This window comes from Triticum urartu, chromosome 5A (assembly GCF_056163025.1).
Source record: "Triticum urartu cultivar PI428250 chromosome 5A, HENAU_Tu73, whole genome shotgun sequence".
In the NCBI taxonomy this organism is placed as follows: domain Eukaryota; kingdom Viridiplantae; phylum Streptophyta; class Magnoliopsida; order Poales; family Poaceae; genus Triticum; species Triticum urartu.
The window spans coordinates 319,994,804-320,003,676 of NC_141877.1; positions in this window are offsets into that span (position 1 = coordinate 319,994,804).

The window sequence follows — 8,873 nt, forward strand, 5'->3', positions numbered from 1 at the left end:
ATGAAGTGGTCAATATTTTCCTCAGGCACTTTCTTCCTTGGCGGCGGTGGCGGTTTCGGTGCAAAATGGGCTTCCACATGGGCCTTCACTATGGCTGCGTTTTCCTCCTTGGACTTGTCGTAAGGCCTTTGCGGAAGAGGCGCGGGGCTTGGACCATATTGAAATCGCTTGCCTCCGCCTGTACCTCCCGTACTACCTCGACTTGTACCGCTACGCACCATAGCTGCGGCGGCTCTCTTCCGTGATTGCTGAGGCGGCGGAGACGGCTGACGTGGCTGAGTTGGAGGAGGAGGAGTGGCCTGAAGCTGTGCCGGACTTGGAGGAGGAGTGGCCTGAAGTTGTGCCGGACTTGGAGGAGGAGTGGTCTGACACTGTGTCGGACTTGGAGGAGGAGTGGCCTGACGCTTTGCCAGACTTGGAGGAGGAGGAGTGGCCTGACGCGTTGGTGGACTTGGAGGAGCGGGAGTCTGCTGACTCGATGGCGGACTTCGACGAGGAGTCGGCTGACGCGGTGTCGGTGGCCTTCGAAAGATGATGCAATCCTTTCTCCATAGGATGATACGATGTTTGGCCTCTCCCAGTGTGTGCTCCTCGTCATCTCCAGGAATGTCAAGCTCTAGCCCCGAATATTGGTCCACCACCTCATCAACCAAGACACGAGCATAGCCCGCTGGAATCGGGTTGCAATGGAAGGTTGCCTCGGGGGGATTTGTAAAAGCAACGGCGTCCGCCAGCTTCATGGATATGTTCTTTATTTTAAAGTGTAGCTCGCAGTTAGTGTTCTCCATGATGTCATCCACGGGGTATGTATCCAGCAATGCGTCGCCCGGGGCGGAACCCACGTTGCTTCTCGGCATGGATGGGACGGTGCTATCCAATGCTGGATCATCCGCTAGCTGCTGTCGCTACTGAGACCCCATTTGCTGGCTAAGTGAGTCAATCTGCTCCTGCTGCCGCTGAAATTTGAATGCCAAGTCCGCGTGCGTTGATTCTAGGCCTTGAAGGCGTTCATAGTCCCGCTTCCTCTGCTCCTCCTCCATCTTCCTCTTCTTCTCCTCTGCAATCTTCCTTCTCGCACGTTTTCTGTAGTCGGCGTTCCAGTCCGAAAACCCCTCATACCATGGAATAACGCCCTTGCCTCGTGTTCTTCCCGGGTGTTCAGGATTTCCCAGGGCACGCGTAAGCTCGTCGTTCTCTCAGTTGGGCTCGAACACCCCCGATCGAGCCTCTTCTATTGCAACAAGTATCTTATTTTTGGCTCCGTTCATACATGCCTTCTTCGAAATTAAGCCTATCTTTGGGTCCAACTCCCCCCCATGCGCATAGAACCAAGTCCTGCACCTGGGGGGCCAGCTCAATGTAACTAGAGTGACACCTGCATCCTCCATCTCTTTCCCAGACTTATCCCACTTAGGCATTGCCACCGCGTAGCCACCTGGCCCCAGCTTATGGAACTTATCCTTTTTTGCGGCATTGGCCTTGTTTATTCTCGACCGTTCCTTAGATAATTCCGATTCCTTGAATTTCACGAAATCGTCCCAATGAGCACTTTGCTTCTCTAGTGTTCCCTTGAATACTGGAGTCTTCTTTCCTCCCTTCACGTACTGGTCCCATACACATTTCTTGTGGTTGTTGAATGCAACCGCCATCTTCCTAAGAGCAGCGTCCTTGACTTTCTCCACATCTGCATCTGTGAAATGATCTGGTAGGGTGAAATGTTCCATGAGAGTTTCCCAAAGCAGAACTTTTTGTCTGTCGCCGACAAAAGTAAGATCTGGACGTGGCTTTGCTGGCTCTCTCCATTCTTGAAGGGAGATCGAGAGTTGGTCCTTCACAAGAACTCCGCACTGACGAATGAACTTGTCCGCAATCTTCTTAGGCACTAATGGTTCGCCATTAGGTTTGATGGCCTCGATATTGTACTTTACGCCCTCCTTCAACTCTTTGTTTGGGCCTCGTACTGTCCTGTTGCCTGAAGATTTGCTCGATCCGGATGGCTGAAAGAAGAAAGATCGATTCGTTAATATATCTTCAAGTCATTTAAAACATGTGATGATCACCAGATGCCTGCTTATATAAATATACCTCGCCGGTCTTTGTTGTTTCAAGATCAACATTTTCTTTGTCATGTTCATAGTTCATGACTTCATCAATTCGGTCGTCGCGATCGAATATCATATCACCCTCCCCGGTGTTGTTTAGATATTCGGAGCCGTCATAATCTTCTTCATTCTGATCATCATCTGGCCCACGAGGATTGCGTATGATATTGAACAGGGCCTCTTCTCCCTCTCTGCCGGTATTGTCCGGCATAGCTTTTATTTAACTAATCCAAAAGAAATATATTCAAATTACAATGCATGGATGAAATCAATTAATAAGGAAAAACTGAATCACTCATAGTACATAAGAAGCATCATCAAATATAATCGTCGACAACAAATACTATATGCCGCAAAAGTAAAGTAATATTTTTTAAATGATGGATTGTGATTTCATATATGCAAATTCTAAATTTTATAACTAAAAATATAATAAACTAAAAAAACATTGACCATATCTAAAACTAACATTTCTAACATTTCTATAACAAATTTTTTCTTTAACATTTCTAAAATTTCTATAACATTAATACGGAAAAAACTAACATTTCTATACTAACATTTCTATATATAACTAACATTTCTATAACATTAATACAGAAAAACTAATAACTAATAACTAATAACAGAAAACTAAAAACTAAAAACAGAAAAACTAAAAACTAAAAATAGAACAAAAAATTCTGTATGTGTGTGTGTTGTGTGTGCAGGCGACGGTGCGGGGACGGGGACGGGGACGCCCGCGACGGCGAGCCAAGGCGATCGACGGCGCCGGCGGCGCGCGGCGGCTTCGATTTGAGGGAGGAGAGGGGGGACTGAGGCTCACAGCGCGGGCGAGGTCGAGGCAACGGCGACGGCAACGGCGACGTGGGCCGGTGCGGGGACGGGGACGCGGGCCGGTGCAGGGACGGGGACGGGCCGGCGATGCGGACGGCGCGACGGGGGCGGCGCGACGAGGACGAGGGTGGCGCAGAGTCGATGGGGACCGCGCGACGGCGGCGGCGAGGGCGTGGGACGGGGCGACAGCGATGAAGCAGAGAGAAGTGAGAGGAGACGAAATTTTTGTAAGTGCTATATATAGGAGGAGCCTTTAGTACCGGTTGGAGCCACCAACCGGTACTAAACGTCAAATTTGGCCAGGCCAAGCGGCGGGAAGAGCACACCTTTAGTACCGGGTGGTGGCTGGAACCGGTACTAAAGACCAACACTTTAGTACCGGTTCCAGCCACCAACCGGTACTAAAGGTGGTGCACTGGCGCAGGTGCGGTGCGGCAAGTTTAGTCCCACCTCGCTAGCCGAGGGGCGCCCGCACTGGTTTATAATCCCCAGTGCGGTAGCTCTCTCGAGCTCCTCTCTTAAGCAGGCCTTCCGGGCCTACATCTGCTGCTATGCCCTGATGGGCCTATTGGGCTAGCGGGCCGGGCCTGCATCCTGGCCCAATCAGAATTTGGGTTTCTAGTCGTATGCAGGCCGCTGTGGCCCAGTAGGTGGGCTTTTTTCATTTAGTTTTTTCTTTTCTGCTTTATTTATTTTCTTTTATTTATTTTTAGTTGTGTTTTTGCTGTATTTAGAGTTTCTTTGTGAATATTTTTGCTTTAGGTACAAAAAAAATTTAAACTTTCAGTTAGTACCGGTAGTTTTCAAATTTGAATAGTTTAAATTTTGAATTATTTCAAATTTGTGTGAATCACTAGTTTGTGAATAACTTAACTTTAAAAATACATTTTTGAGTGATTCTTTTTATTATGTTTAATATTAGTGTGTTTTATCATTATATTCAATTTGGTAATACTTAGGTTATTTAAAAATTGAAATGTCTTTGTAACAGATGAGTTTTCGTCCGAAACCCTGATAGTTCGAAAGAGATTGTCCATTTTGTACACGAAGTGCATCCAGTTTTTGCCGTAACCCTCTCTACTTTTTTGCACATGCTATGTGGGTGAAATTATGATACCATGCCAACTTTCAACCTTTTCGGAGTTCATTTGAAGTGTTTTTCAATTTAGCTAAAAAATCAGTAAATGCATGAAAGAGTTTGTTTGCACATAAAATTTCTTTGTGTTTCAAATGCCAAAACACATAACTACCCTAACTATTATAGAGATTCCCTCCTGGGTGTGAAACACAGCAGAAAGTGATGATAGTGAAGCCGATCACATCCCAGATCTTTGGGTGTGAAACTTTTTCTTCACGTGTGTCCCTTTGCACCGTAACCATGGAAAATCTTCATCATTTAACGGGATGCTCGGGTCAATATTCACTGTGAATGGAGCAATTTCATCAAACTTTTCATAATCTCCTGACATGTCTATCTTGTCATCCACTCCCATGATGTTTCTCTTCCCAGAAAGAACTATGTGCCGCTTTGGCTCATCGTATGATGCATTCACTTCCTTATCTTTTCTTTTTCTTGGCTTGGTAGACATGTCCTTCACATAGAAAACCGGTGCCACATCATTGGCTAGGACGAATGGTTCGTCTGCATACGCAAGATTGTTGAGATCCACTGTTGTCATTCCGTACTACGGGTCTTCCGTTACCCTGCCTCGTGTCATATTGACCCATTTGCACCGAAACAAAGAGATCTTCAAACCACATCCATAGTCAAGTTTCCATATGTCCTGTATATAACCATAATATGTTTCCTTTCCCGTCTTGGTTGCTGCATCAAAGCGGACACCACTGTTTTGGTTGGTGCTCTTCTTATCTTGGGCGATCGTGTAAAATGTATTACCATTTATCTCGTACCCTTTGAAAGTCATTATATTCAAAGATGGTAACTGGGATAGCGAGTATATGTCATCTTCACTAGAGGCGTCATGCATGGTACGTGTCTGCAACCAGCCGGCGAAACTCCTGGTTTGTTCACGTGTAATCCAGTCATCAGACCGCTCCGGGTGTTTGGAGCGTAGAAAATTCTTGTGTTCGTCCATATACGGAGCCACCAAGGCGGAATTCTGTAGAACTGTGTAGTGTGCTTAAGTGAGAGAATGTCCGTCCATACATATTATTTGATCCCCTCGAAGCGTGCCTTTTCCATCCAGTCTGCACTTATGCCATAATTCGGGAACACCAATCGGCTTAAGGTTAGGAATAAAGTCAATACAAAACTCAATGACCTCCTCATTTTCATGGCCCTTGGAGATGCTTCCTTCTGGCCTAGCACGGTTATGAACACATTTCTTTAAGACTCCCATGAACCTCTCAAAGGGGAGCCTATTGTGTAGAAATACAGGACCCAAAACGTTAATCTCTTCACATAGGTGAACTAGGACGCGCGTCATGATGTTGAAGAAGGATGGTGGGAACACCAACTCGAAACTGACAAGACATTGCACCAAATCATTCTCTAACCTTGGTATGATTTCTGGATCGATTACCTTCTGAGAGATTGCATTGAGGAATGCACATAGCTTCACAATGGCTAATCGAACGTTTTCCGGTAGAAGCCCCCTCAATGCAACCGGAAGCAGTTGTGTCATAATCATGTGGCAGTCATGAGACTTTAGGTTCTGGAACTTTTTCTCTGCCATGTTTATTATTCCCTTTATATTTGACGAGAAGCCAGACGGTACCTTAATACTGAGCATGCATTCAAAAAATATTTCCATCTCTTCTTTGGTAAGAGCGTAGCTGGCATGACCCTGATGTATTCCGTCTTTTCCGTGCATATGTTGCTAGTCCTCCCGTGCCTCAGGTGTATCTTTTGTCTTCCCATACACGCCCAAGAAGCCAAGCAGGGTCACGCAAAGATTCTTCGTCACGTGCATCACGTCGATTGTGGAGCGGACCTCTAGGTCTTTCCAATAGGGCAGGTCCCAAAATATAGATTTCTTCTTCCACATGGGTGCACGTCCGTCAGCGTCATTCGGAACAGGTTGTCCGCCAGGACCCTTTCCAAAGACTACCTTCAAATCCTTGACCATATCATGTACATCAGCACCAGTACGGGGGCGAGGCGTCGTCCGGTGATCCGCCTCACCTTTGAAATGCTTGCCTTTCTTTCTTATGGCATGCCTGCTCGGAAGAAATCAACGATGTCCCAGGTACACATTCTTCTTACAATTAGCCAAATATATACTGTCGGTATTGTCCAAATAGTGCGTGCATGCGCGGTATTCATTGTTTTTCTGTCCTGAAAGGTTACTGAGAGCAGGGCAATCATTGATGGTCACGAATAGCAATGCCTTTAGGTCAAATTCTTCCCCCATGTGCTCATCCCACGCACGTACACCTGTTCCATTCCACAGCTGTAAGAGTTCTTCAAATAATGGGCTTAGGTACACAGCAATATCGTTGCCGGGTTGCTTAGAGCCTTGGATGAGCACTGGCATCATAATGAACTTCCGCTTCATGCACAACCAGGGAGGAAGGTTATACAAACATAGAGTCACAGGCCAGGTGCTATGGTTGCTGCTCTGCTCCCCAAAAGGATTAATGCCATCTGCGCTTAGACCAAACCATACGTTCCTTGCGTCATCTGCAAACTCTTTCCCGTACTTTCTCTCGATTTTTCTCCACTACGACCCGTCAGCGGGTACTCCCAACTTTCCATCTTTCTTACGGTCTTCTTTGTGCCATCGCATCGCCTTGGCATGCTCTTTGTTTTGGAACAAATGTTTCAACCATGGTATTATAGGAGCATACCACATCACCTTGGCAGGAATATTCTTCCTGGGCCGCTCGCCCTCGACATCACCATTGTCATCGCGGCTGATCTTATAGTGCAATGCACCGCATACCGAGCAAGCATTCAAATCCTCATACTCAACGCGGTAGAGGATGCAATCATTAGGGCATGCATGTATCTTCTGCACCTCTAACCCTAGAGGGCAGACAACCTTCTTTGCTTTGTACGTACTCTCGGGCAATTCGCTGTCCTTTGGAAGCATATTCTTTATCATTACCAGCAACTTTCCAAATCCCTTGTCAGATACACCATTCTCTGCCTTCCATTGCAGCAATTCCAGTGTGGTGCCCAACTTTTTCTTGTCACCTACACAATTCGGCTACAACAATTTTTTTGTGATCCTCTAACATGCGCTACAACTTATTCTTCTCCAAATAACTTGCGCAGTTTCTCTTTGCATCGGCAATGGCCCGACCTAGATCATCAACGGGCTCATCTGATGCCTCTTCTTTAGCTTCTTCCCGCATTGCCGGCTCAGCTTCTTCCCGCATTACCGGCTCAGCTTCTTCCCCCATTGTTGTATCATCGTATTCAGGGAACACATGGCCAGGATAGCTGTCGTCGTCCTCTTCTTCTTCATTGTCTTCCATCATAACCCCTCTTTCTCCGTGCTTAGTCCAAACATTATAGTGGGGAACGAAATCGGACTTAAACAGGTGGACGTGAATGGTTCTTGACTTAGAGTAATTTAGATCATTCTTACAACCAACACATGGACAAGGCATAAAACCATCCGCCTGCTTGTTTGCCTCAGCCGCATGCAGAAAAGTTTGCACGCCATTAATGAACTCAGGAGAGCATCGGTCATCGTACATCCATTTGTTGGGGAACGTTGCAGAAAACAAAAAAATTTCCTACGTTTCACCAAGATCAATCTATGGAGTCAACTAGCAACGAGAGGAGAGTGCATCTACATACCCTTGTAGATCACGAGCGGAAGCGTTCAAGAGAACGAGGATGATGGAGTCGTACTCGCCGTGATCCAAATCACCGATGACCAAGTGCCGAACGGACGGCACCTCCACGTTCAACACACGTACGGAGCGGATGACGTATCCTCCTTCTTGATCCAGCAAGGGGGAAGGAGATGTTGATGAAGATCCAGCAGCACGGCGGCATGGTGATGGATGTAGCAATGATCGCAGCAGGGCTTCGCCGAGCTTCTGCGAGAGGGAGAGGTGTAGCAGGGGAGAGGGAGGCGCCAAGACTTCAGGTGCGGCTGCCCTCCCTCCCCCCTTTATATAGGCCCCCTTAGGGGGGGGCAGCCCTGGAGATGGGATCTCCCAAGGGGGGCGGCGGCCAAGGGGGTGGAGTGCCCTCCAAGGCAAGTGGAGGCGCCCCCCACCCTAGGGTTTCCAACCCTAGGCGCAGGGGGCCCAAGGGGGGGGGGGCGCACCAGCCCACTATGGGCTGGTTCCCCTCCCCACTTCATCCCACGGGGCCCTCCGGGATGGGTGGCCCCACCCGGTGGACCCCCGGGACCCATCCGGTGGTCCCGGTACAATACCGGTGACCCCGAATCTTTCCCGATGGCCGAAACTACACTTCCTATATATAATTCTTCACCTCCGGACCATTCCGGAAATCCTCGTGACGTCCAGGATCTCATCGGGGACTCCGAACAACTTTCGGATTACTGCATACTCATATGTCTACAACCCTAGCGTCACCGAACCTTAAGTGTGTAGACCCTACGGGTTCGGGAGACACGTAGACATCACCGAGACGGCTCTCCGGCCAATAACCAACAGTGGGATCTGGATACCCATGTTGGCTCCCACATGCTCCTCGATGATCTCATCGGATGAACCAGGATGTCGAGGACTTAATCAATCCCGTATTCAATTCCCTTTGTCAATCGGTACGTTACTTGCCCGAGACTCGATCGTCGGTATCCCAATACCTTGTTCAGTCTCGTAACCGGCAAGTCACTTTACTCGTACGTAATGCATGATCCCGTGATCAACCACTTGATCACATTGAGCTCATTATGATTATGCATTACCGAGTGGGCCCAGAGATACCTCTCCGTCATACGGAGTGACAAATCCCAGTCTCGATTCATGCCAACCCAACAGACA